This window comes from Brachyhypopomus gauderio, chromosome 15, assembly GCF_052324685.1.
Source record: "Brachyhypopomus gauderio isolate BG-103 chromosome 15, BGAUD_0.2, whole genome shotgun sequence".
Lineage (NCBI taxonomy): Eukaryota > Metazoa > Chordata > Actinopteri > Gymnotiformes > Hypopomidae > Brachyhypopomus > Brachyhypopomus gauderio.
In genome coordinates, this window is record NC_135225.1 from 14,379,329 (window position 1) to 14,391,848 (window position 12,520).

Here is a 12,520-nt window from a genome sequence, read left to right on the forward strand (position 1 = left end):
TAATTAGTTTTGTGTGGGTTGGAAGGTTGTCACAACTTGCTCCAAGCAAACAATTAATGAAACTCTCATCCATTGCCCACAACTCTTGCCAGGTGATTTTCCGATTTTCCTAATGAAGCCATTGGCCTTGTTTTTCATTTTTCTTGTGATGCCATTGTTGTGCACTCTGCTTCCTTTTCCTGCTCACAAATAAAACAGTCATCATTCACCTTCTCTGTAGTAAAAACCAGTCATAATTTACCTTCTCTGTAGTAATATGGCCTTGTTAAACTCTTTCCATCACTTGACCCAAGCCTTGCTTTTCCACACTGCACTTGGTCAATCACATCCCATACTTCTAATGAGCTCTTGGCACCTTTCTCTCATTCCATGAAACACTTCTTAAACAATGAGGCACCCCTAGCGACCTCCTTATAGCCTTGTTCATAATCCTTTACAGCCCACTTACAGCCCACAATCCTTTACAGTCCACTTTTGTAATTGCAACTTCATAAACCATCAGTAGCCATCTAATACAAGACAGCTTGCGGAACAGAAAACTACAATTGAGATTTTTCTTGTAAATATGATTTCTCTGTGCTATTTAGTAGCTTTCACCAAGACCATCTTTAGACCCCGCAATTTGGTCTTTATTGTTTAATGCTGCACTGTACCATCTGCCTAAACTCTTAAAGGACTTATCCAGTATAGGAAGAATTAGTTCTCCTTCCATCAAAACAAGTTTACCTTTCACACATGACTAGACTTGCTAGGTTTAACTTTCATCCTTGTCCACCTAAGATTATCATTAACCTTTGCTAGCAACCACTGGGTACACACTGTAGTAGATGTCAGTGTTGTCATGGCATCCATAATCCATTTGTGTGAGTCCTGCAGCATCTCCCTGTCTACAACCCACTTAAAAGCTCCAATTATCACCTCCATCACCATCAGAAACGATAACCCCGGAAATTGGTATAACAATTTGTATATTATAAAGGACATAATCTCTTCTGGCCTTAACCAGCTCAGTAATCTTATCAACTACCCTTAAGAAAACAGATGCTTCTCATAAGAGGTTATGTGGCACTGAACAAAATGCCATAGCTGAATCTAGTGAAACCGCACGTACAGTGCTACTTGAAAGTTTGTGAACTCCTTGAGTATTTTAGATTTTTCAGTTGTTTTACCATTATTATCTCAGGTTTATGTTCATCAATGTTCATTATGTTTCATTTACTTTAAGGCAGTGTGTGAGTTGCCAGCAGACTACATGAAACATGGGATCAGAGCATATGCAAAAATAAATGAACCACAGCTGCATTCGTGAAGTCAGTTAGGTAAAAGACTCACGAGTGCTCAAGTAATCAATTAAGCAGACCAATCAAATGAGACATCATTGGGAAAATATTTGAGCCACACTGATTAAAAGGGAGAGAAAACCAAACCACTCATGCCAAGCTTAAAAGCACACATATCAACAATGCAGAGAGGAAAGGAGTTATCCAAGGACATTAGGAAGAAAGTGGTGACAGAACATCAGTCTGGGGAAAGCTATAATACCATCTCCAAAAGATTCCTGCACCATCCATCCACTATAAGGGAAATCGTGGAGAGCACTGAGCATCACCGTAACTCAGCCCAGTGGATGGCCATCAAAACGTACACCAAGAAGCACCAGAAAAATAATAATTCAGGTAAAGGCCAATCCACACATAATCTCCAGAGGACTAGCAGACCTCTCTGGCAGCATCTGGGATAAATGTACATGTGCCTACAATCAGGCAAAAAATCAATAGATATGGCATTCATAGGAGAGTTGCTAGAAGGATGCCTCTGCTCTCAAGAAAAAAAAAAACAAAACATTTTCTGGATGGAAAATTGAATTATTTGGCCACAATCACATGCACCATGTTTGACTTCAAAAAGTCGACACTGCATATAAAGAGAAGAACCTCCTCCCAACAGTGAAGCATGGTGGTGGAAATGTGAAGATCTGAGCATGCTTTTCAGCCTCTGGACCTGGACAACTCCATATTACCCAGGGAACCATCAATTCTTCCAGAATCTTCTGCTATCAGTCAGGGAGTTGAAGCTGGGACAGAATGGATTATGCAACAAGACAATGACCAAGGAATGGCTTAAGAGAAATAAGATTTGCACTTTGGATTGGACCAACGTTCGGACCTGAATTTCATAGAAATGTTGTCCCATAGAAAAAGTCTGAAGCTGGCTATACATGACAGATGCTACTAATTCACATATGTTTGCAGATTTTCAGTTTTTGAAGAGAGAAATTACTTTTGTTGCATGATGAAAATGTATATGATTTTTCTGTTTGTCCCTTATTTGGAAGGTCTGCTTTACAAATTGAGATTTGAATGTTAATTTCATAAGATCATTCCACATTACATTCCAATTACATTCTACATTAAGAAGACTTAAAGACTGAAATTGTTCAATACCCACAGAATTCTTCTGTTTTTGGAAGTTGTTCTATACTCGTTTGGGACAATCGCTTTCTTCCAAAGTAGGACCACTGTCTTCCATAAAAACTACAATCAGTGCATTTTTGTACATCCATTATGGGATTCCATTATGGTCCCTGGTGCAGAACCTGCCTTTGCACAATGCACTGTGTCTTGAACATTACTCCACTTTGGTGGATTGACATCTTTTCGCCCCTTTGTGTTGCCCATAAAGTCGCCATTCCTGGCATCTGTTGGAGCCACTCCTTCTAATTTTTGCCTCATGGTTCCCATATGATTAGAGAATCCCCAGGTGTTTGTATCTGTCCTCCAGATGTGTTATATAGTCTTGTGGTAGTTCTGCTCTGGCTGTTCTGATCCTGATAACATGTTCTCTTTTAGCATCATATGACCAAATTTCACACTCAATGTCTATTCCCATTTTGACATATAGCTTGATGTCATCCATGTACAGGAGGTAGCTGATGGTAATATACCACACTTCATGGTCATCTGGGAAATTCTCATGAGTTGGTGTCTTGTGCTGTCTTCCTGTGTTGTCCTCCAGTGTTCCACTGAGTTCAGTGAATACTCTTATGGTCTTATGTTTATACAGGCATTCAAGTATACAGGTATGTGGCATTAAGTCATATCTTTTCTTATTCACCGTATTTCGCCACGCCCACTTTCAAGTGTGTGTTTCTTCCGCCTTTGTGTTCCGGTCAGCTATTTTTGCATTAGTGTACACTACTACATTTTAATGATTTTTTTCATAAAATAGGCATTCTTGTCTATTTACTTCTTTACTTAATTACTTAAAATTACAAAATGAATGCAAGGAAAAGATGTGGCCACTGATAAAATAGTTACTTATCTGATAGCCTCACAATCACCCAATGAGTTTGCTTCATCGGAGCTTCATAACCGAGCCATTTCTCGGGATAAGGATGATCTGGTGTTGGTTTCCCCTCCACAAAATGATAAGAGCAGACGTATGGACGTTTGGGTGGATGTTTTAAATTTAGCGCCTTCAGCCTTAGACGCAGGTCCTCTTCTTTGGAAGGCGGTGGATATAAGTTATAAGGTGCCCCGCAACACTCAGATCTTTTCGAGCTGTGTTCGTAACACTGTTGGTCAAGCACTGCTACATCTTTGTGCTGCGCGGTTTGTTTACAAGCCCAGCGAGCCGCTAATACTTTTAAAACCGGCGTAGTGGAAAACTGGAGACTAGCGGTATGAAGTATCTGTGATATTGTGATTGTGATTTGAGTCTCGTTGGTGAGACGCGGTTCTTCTGTCACACGTTTGGAATAAACCACATACGAGGTTCAGCAAAGGCACCGCACACGACTGAGGGAGGTTTAAAAACTACTGACACTGTCTGTTATTTTCTTCCTAAAAGTGAGCGCAGGTCAGTGGCGTTGTAACGAGTGTTGATAACGGAGTTTATCCACTTTTTACCTAGAAAACAACAGTTGTGTACATAACAGAGCTCGTAGTGTGCTCCAAACGTGACAAAGTCCTGAAGCATATCACGACTTCTGTTTATATCGAAGTTTGTGCTTGTTTTTTTACGTAATACTTAATTTGTGTCCATTTTACATCCCCCCCCGCTAATAATTTACACTCGCCATCCCCCCTCTTGTGGGTCTTGGTCTCTGACGGGTTGGCCACCTCTGCTCTAACTGAACATATTATGCTAGTCATTATGTGTTTTTGTCGTTTTGCTTGTAATCGGTATCAGCGTATCCGTAGCACCGGAAGTTCCAACACAAAGTCAACCAAGATGGCCCTGCCCAGCGTTGTCATGGAAAATAGCATGAATAGGCTAGTTGATTCTTATGCTCAATTAGGTCTATCTGTTAGGTCTTGGAATCCTAGTTATCACCTCTATAAGTGGTGGTAGGCTATAAGTAAGTGGTGGTGTTACCAGGCGTTTTTTGACTAGTGCTCATGTACTTGCACATATGCTCATTCTGTCTGGTGGCTGGTATTTCTGGACAGGCAGGTTATTGGTCAGTAGTTGGATGGTGGGCCTGTAATTGGCCCTTTGTTGAGGTCCTTCATGACCAGGACTGCCCTGCCCAGATGTGAGTCGTTAGATAACAGCTGGTTAACTTCTCCTGAAAGTCGGCCATGCATAGCTGTTAATCCTTTTAGCCAGCATGCTTGGATCATCTCAGGGCCCGGGACTGCCTATTCTTCATGTTTCTGACCTGCCCTCAGACATCTGCTTTTGTAATGCTAACTGGGTCCTGCTCTGGGAGATTGTGCTGCTTTGCTTTGAGATCTCTTAACCACTGAGCACTAGTGTTGTTTCACTCTCCCATATGCTCTTCCAGTAGGATACTGTTCTGTTTCAGCTCTGGATGGATCCACATTCAGGGTTCTGTAACTGTGAGAGTACTTTGGTTCTTGGGAGAAAAGGGCATTTATTTTTTGTGTATCTCTGCAGTCTGACTGCCAGTGCTGTTAACCTTTGTTTAGCAAACTCCAGGGCCTCACTTATGGGCTCCCATTGTATTTCCCCTGTAACCAGGGCCCATGTTTGATCTTTATACCCTTTTGGATCTCTGTCAGTTTGCTGACTTCCATCTGACTAGGCATCTGTTTCCAAGAGACCTGTGGCTTGTGGGCTTAAAGCCTGACTGCTGCAGTGGCATATACCAGCGTGCTGGTTTCATACTGTCTGATAATAAATATACACACAAACTAAATTCACCTACAGCACTGACCAACAACCTGCACATCAGCATTGCCTGTACAAACATATGTATATTTCTGTAGATAATCGTGTTAACTACTTTTTACTTACCTGTACAGTATACTCATACACACATCACCAGCCTCTGACCACCACGTACAGTATCTGTATCTCTCGTATTTATTGTCCTGTATCTTATCGTCCTATCTCACTGTAAATACCTGTTCATTGTCTTTGTTCATTATATGTCGTTACTTGTCATACATGTTTGCTCCCACCAAGAAAAATTCCTGTATGTGTAACATACCTGGCGAATAAAGAGATTCAATTCAATTCAATTCAAATCAATTTAATTCAATTCAATTCAATTCAATAATAGTTTGTTTTGTCTGTTAAAAGATGGAACAAGATGAAGAAAAGAGCAGTGGTAATGGATGTGGCAGGAAACAGCCAAATTAGGGAATATGAGGTAAGTACCAGGAACTGAAATTAGAAATACAGAAAATGTGGAAGGTTAACCCCAGGGTTGTTTCAGTGGTGATGGGGGCACACAGGGACGTGACCCCTAAGCTGGAGGAGTGTCTCCAACAGATCCTGGGAATGACACCATCAATCTCAATCCAGAGAAGTGCAAAGCCAGAAACATCAAAAATACTGTGGCAAACCCCCCTCTGCTGCAAGTCTGCAAAGTCAATGTCATTATATATATAATAGTAAAATATTGCTAATATTTCAGTATGTAGCAATATAATTGTAACATAGTATAACTGCGAAGCTGTCCTCATCTTCCTCAAGGCCACCAGAACTCATGATGTCACCCTCCAGTTCCTCTGCACATCAGTATTAACACTATACTATAGGACACTATAGTGTAGATTTATACACGCATACATCTTGCACTGACCCACCCCATGTACCTTTAGTTATATTGTCTGCATTGTCTCCATGCTCTGTATTCTATTTTTCATCTTTGGAGTTACCTGATTTTAATTTCACAGCACCTTCATACCTGCTACAATGAACATTATTTAAATTGAACTGAACTGAATTATACTAAGCATTCCTCACATGCTTCCAGTAAGTCTTATAGATGTACCAGTCCACAACCCCAAGCCCTGCAGACGTAATACACTCGTGGGTGCTAGTCACAAATGTTGGCTCAGGTGGATGTGTCAGTGGATGGATGTGAAGTTGAACCCTTGGTTCTGGCACCCTCTGAGGTCCCGATTTCTCTCTAAAACAGCATGGGGCATGTTTTTAACTGTAAAATTTCTAATAAAATTCCTTCAATATTTCCTCCCTCCTCTCTTTCCCTCACTGCTGTGGATTTAAAATAGCTATGCAAGAGGAAGAGCGGTATCTGGAGAAGGCGTGGCAGGTGAATGTGCAGAGGCTGCTGGAGCTCTCCATTCCTCACTCGACTGTCTCGGGTTTGCCTTTCTGATCATACGCAAGTGCAGAGTGACCGCAGATTCCACTTTCAGCTCACCTGATGACACTAGTCATGATGATGAAGGAATGTAGTTACCGATACGTTTGCTTATGTCACCAGCTGAAATTGAGATGGCTGCGTTAATTGTGTTTCTTAGCATATAATAGTGATTACAGTTAATGTATTAAAATTCTAAACTGTGATCGTGTATGCTAATACCATTGTATATGGTAATTTTGCATAATTTGTGCGTGCATGCACAATCTGCCACAGCATTCTGTATTGCTGTGAATTGAAGATTTAAGAAGTGAAAATTGAGTGTAGGGAAAATTTTCAAGAATTTTAAAAAGTGGGGAAAGCTGAGATTTTCTTATAATTTTGAATTAACTGAATGTATATCCTAGATAAAACATGTACTGTCAGGTGAATCTATGCACAGGTCTACCACAGCTTTCCATTAGCATTCAGGCAGCATGCTAAGCTCATGGTTAAACTCTTTTATATAAGGTTTACTGTGAATGGATAGTTCTTCTGAATGGCTAGTTCTTCCTTATGTTCTAAAAAGGCTATTTTAGAAAGTATCTTGGAAGTGAAGAATTGTGTGAATACTTTTTCTAGCGGTGAGTAATCCCATTAAGGTTTGAGAGAAGTAATTAGTCATTCGTATGGGATTACATTTTTATTTTATTATAAGCAGGGCTCTCAAGTCTCACGCATTGAGCGTGTGACACACGCATTTGACCGTCTTCACACGCTCACACGCCACACTTCCGATTTCACACGGCGAGAAAAAAAAAATCTAGTTTATTTACCTCCGATCCATATCTATGTCGCCCTCCACTGGCGATCGATCGCGATATACAAACCCCCACCCCGCTCAACAACTTACGTTCGCCACCCCCCGTCAACAACTCTCACACTCTGATATGAATCCAAAACTTGAGAGCCCTGATTATAAGTCATTTTTTTGAAAACCCAAATATGGTTCAGTTGAACTTAAGTGATGATGTTTTGAGTGAAGTAAGTGAAAATGTCCGACTCTCTGACTCCCCTGACCCTTTCTGACTACCTTAACTCTCTACTCTCTCTGACTCCTCTTGATTATAAGCTTTATTAGCTATTCTATAACTTATGTGAATTTTTTTTTACTGCAACTTCATATGAAAAGTTAGACAAATAAAGCTGTCTTGATGGACTCTGACTCTTGGATATCCTCTGACTCTCTCTGACTCCCCCTGTTTCACTCTGTCCCCCCTGACTCTCTCTGGCTCCACCTGTTTTTTTAGCTGTAGTAATTTTTGCATTTGTGCTGTCACAAATAAGCATGTAGGCTAGACATGGCCAAGATTATCTCCTGCAGTTCAAATCGAGCATCAAAATGGGGAAGAAAGCTGATTTAAGTGGCTTTGAATGTGGCATGGTTGTTGGTGCCAGACGTGCATCTCTTGGGTTTGCAGAGAATGGTCCAAAAAAGAGAAAATATCCAGTGAATGGCAGTTCTGTGGGCGCAAATGCCTTGTTGATGCCAGAGGTCAGAGGAGAATGGCTAAAATGGTTCAAGCTGATAGAATGGCAACAGTAACTCAAATAACCAGTCGTTACAACCGAGGTATGCAGAAGAGCATCTCTGAATGCACAACATGTCGAACCTTGAGGATGGGCTACAACAGAAGACCACACCGGGTGCCACTCCTGTCAGCTAAGTCAGCTAAGTGATGATGGTTTAGGGGATATTTTCCTGGCAGACTTTGGGCCCATTAGTACCAATTGAACATCGTGTCAACCCCACAGCCTACTTTAGTATTGTTGCTGACCATGTCCATCCCTTTATGACCACAGTGTACCCATCTTCTGATGGCTACCTCCAGCAGGATAACGCACCATGTCATAAAGAATGAATCATTTCCAGAGGTGGGTAGAGTATTCAACAATTTTACTCAAGTAAAAGTACAGTTACTTGAACCAAATGTTACAAAAGTAAAAGTATGCATCCTAAAAAATTACTTGAGTAAAAGTTAAAAAGTACTTTGATTAAAAGCTACTCAAGTAGTGAGTAAATGCATGAGTACTGTCTCGTGTCAGTAAATTGCATCATGGGAAATTGAATTACGGGAAACAGTGACTTTTAATGATAAAAATAATTTATTATAAATAAATATTATATATATATATATATATATATATATATATATATATATATATATATATATATATATATATTATTTATTATAAATAATATGTATTTTTGTTTGTTCCTAATTATTAGGCCTGTGTAACTTTAATGTGTTCCACAAAGGCACTAACTGATGAGACTGTCAGCCAATACGTGTAGCTACAACTTGACACCAACTGAATCAATTTGTAGCAGACTTAATCATCATATATTGCTAGTGTATACACTCTATACACTGGTTTTTAGTATTGCACTGCGTTACATTTAATAATTACATCATACAAACGTTATGCCTCAGAGATATACCATTACACAAAATTATACATACAGCAAACTTATCGCATCGTGTTTCCTCATATTTGATGTTGAGTTCTTGTAGGCTGAAATGTCCACACGTTTGCAGACACGATTGGCAGCACCAAGGTTGCAAACTCTCACGCATTGAGCGTGAGACACACGCATTTGACAGTCTTCACACGCTTACACGCCACACATCCGATTTCTCACGCCGAAAAAAATCTAGTTTATTTACCTCTGATCCATATTTATGATTCAATGAGTTACTAGTTCGCTCTGGCGCCAACCACTGACGATCGATCGATCGCGATACGCGATATAATACTTAATTTTTGTCCATTTTACACCCCCCCCCCCCGTCAACAATTTACGTTCACCACCCAAACCCCCACCCCCACCCCGGTTTAAATCTCACTAAAAGAGATCTTGAAAACTTGGCAACCCTGCAGCGCATTATATAAAAGTCCTTTTACACGTTTGTAATGTAAACATTGGCTGTGAGGTCAGGGATGCTCGGGAGGTTTTTCTGTCACTTTCTTGCTACGGTGGAGAAAGTTTGCGTATGTGATCACGTGATTGACCGGCTTCATTTGATTGGTCACTCGTACTCGGGTGACGAGAGGTTGGTCAGTCTTCTCATTGAAAAGACGAATTATTTACAAAACGAAAGTAACGGTAGCGCGCGGCGCAAATTCGATTGTAACGGAGTAAAAGTCGCGTTTTTCTCACCACATATTAACTCAAGTAAAAGTAGAAGTCTTTCATAGTAAAACTACTCCTACAAGTACATTTTTGTCCAAAAATCTACTTGAGTAAATGTAACGGAGTAAATGTAACGCGTTCCTACCCACCTCTGATCATTTCAGACTGGTTTCTTGAACACGACAATGAGTTCACTGTACTCAAATGGCCTCCACAGTCACCAGATCTCAATCCAATAGAGCATCTTTGGGATGTGGTAGAACGGGAGATTTGCATCATGGATGTGCAGCCGACAAATCTGCAGCAACTATGTGATACTCTCATGCCAATATAGACCAGACCAACACGATACTACCAAGGTGTACCTAATAAAGTGGCCAGTGAGAGAGAGAGAGAGAGAGAGAGTGTGTGTGTGTGTGTGTGTGTTTGTGTGTGTAAGAACTCTTATTAGTAATCTTTATTTATTCATTTTATCTATCTTTTATTACACATACATCTCTTTTACAAGACACCCCTTGTACCAGATGTAGCAGATAAACATTAACAGATAAACATTACAGCAAAATACAACAGTCATAGGAAGATTTACCATTAGTTCACTCACATCCCACTGATTTTACAGTAGCACAGATTTAATACATTAGACACATTAGTCTTTTTTTTTCTCTAATTTAAATATCAGAAGAGTGCAGTGTCTTTGACTTGATCACCAGAACCAAATCTGTCAGTGTTAGTCAACAGGTGAACTGTTGATCTGCAGACTCCGGTAATTAACCCTGATGCTTTTAATACCAGTTTGTTTGGCTCATGAGTGTTAAACACCTTAATTACTGCAAAATTAATAGCACATATATTCAGCTCTTTCAGTGCTCAGTTAAGCAATATTGAAGCTCCTCTTTTAATTTTGCTTTCTCAGGAGGCAATGCACAACAATAAACAATAAGCATCAACAGAAAAGTGAAAAGCTGATTTAGATGTTTTCAATTTGTATAAACCATAAATAAACGTTGGCCCAGAACAAAGCCTCAGAGGACTCATTTACAGCCTCTTGACCCTCTGACAGGAAACCTGAGGCTTGTAGTTAGCCAACCATCCTACAGCATCATGTAAGTACTACGTATATTATGATCCACAGTATCAAAAGCTTTAGACCATAACAAAGAAACTATTGCTTATTATCTGAAGATTGAAGATTCAGTGATGTCAGTTACATTTTTATTGCATCAGTATCAGAGCTCTGTTTTTGTCTGAGACCTGTATGAGATATAGATGGTACAGATAGAGCATGGATATACTCAGCTGTTCACGTACCAACAACTGGAAAAATGTAGCTCATTTACAAAGTTTTACATTTTCAGTACATATAGGCAGCCTTCCAGACTTTTGGGGATACATTTGTATTCAAGTAAGAATTAATAAGATGCGTCATATATTGCACCATAAAAATCTGATGTTTGTTTTAAAACAAAATAAAGAAAAGGATCCAAAGGTGTTCCATCCGGTTCTGTTCAGTTAATTAGTTCTGGAGCTTTTTGAACCTTGCCAATGGATGATGAGAAAATTAATAACAAGACTAAAAGAAGGTGAAACAGACATCCTGATTTGTCACTCTTAGATGTGGTTTAAGGGCTAAATAGATATGCAGCTATGTGTAATTTGCTCTCACTCTGTGTTTCTGACCGTTTTCTGCTTTAAGTAAAGTGCAGAGTGCAGAGAGCACATATATGGCACATATATTACACACAGATGACATCATTCAGGAACCAGTTCAGCTGAAGTGAGTGGTGTTACTGAGGAGGTTTCTGGCCTGAAGTAAAGTATGCTCCCAGAGTCTGAATCCTGAAATCAGGCTCTGGTTAACTCAGCAGACCTCTCTCAAACAGCTGTGTGTGTGGGTTAGAAAGTGAGTCGTGCGTGCGTGCGTGTGTGTGTGTGTGTGTGTGTGTGTGTGTGTGTGTGTGTGTGTGTGTGTGTGTGTGAGGGTAATGCAGGTGTAAGGGTGCTGGATGTGTGCGCATGTGCATGCGTGTGTGTGTGGGGGACTACTACGTGTGTGAGGGTGTTCTGTGTGTGTGTGTGTGTGTGTGTGTGTGTGCATGTGTGAGGGTGCTGTGTATGAGAGAGAAAGTCCTCAGAGTGTGTGTGTGTGTGTGTGTGTGTGTGTGTGTGTGTGTGTGTGTGTGTGTGTGTGAGGGTGTTTCTCAGCCTGTCACACTGCATCAGTGCTTTGCTGATTACTTCCAGCCCGTCTCCTTCGGCAGGAAATGATTCTGACACGCACTCACACCCTGCTCAATATGCGCACCATAGAAACGGCAGATGAGAAATAAATAATGAAAAAAGAAGGGCACACTTGAGCTCTCCTCTCTTTCCTTTTCTTAGCCACGTTTGCTTTTTTATTCACTCTTTATACTGTTATCGTTCTATTCTCCTTTGTCTTTCCTTCTCTTTCTCTCTCCTCTCTCTCTCTCTGTCTGTCTGTCTTTCTGTTCCTGTCTGTCTCTCTCTCTCCAGTGTGAACCAGTGTGTGGAGAGAGGGCTGAATGTGTCAGAGCTGAATGGGGGCTGGCAGGAGAGCTGTGTTGTAGGGTAAAGGTCATCTAGCTTGGATAGCATTCTGACATAAGTCTGACCAGATTTGTGTATAAATACAATGCTTTTATGCAAGCTCTACACAAAAGGACCATGGTATTAAGGTGCTGTCATTATAATTAAATATTAAGTGCAAACAGTGCTTAGTGACAAATTAAAGTGATTTACCTCAT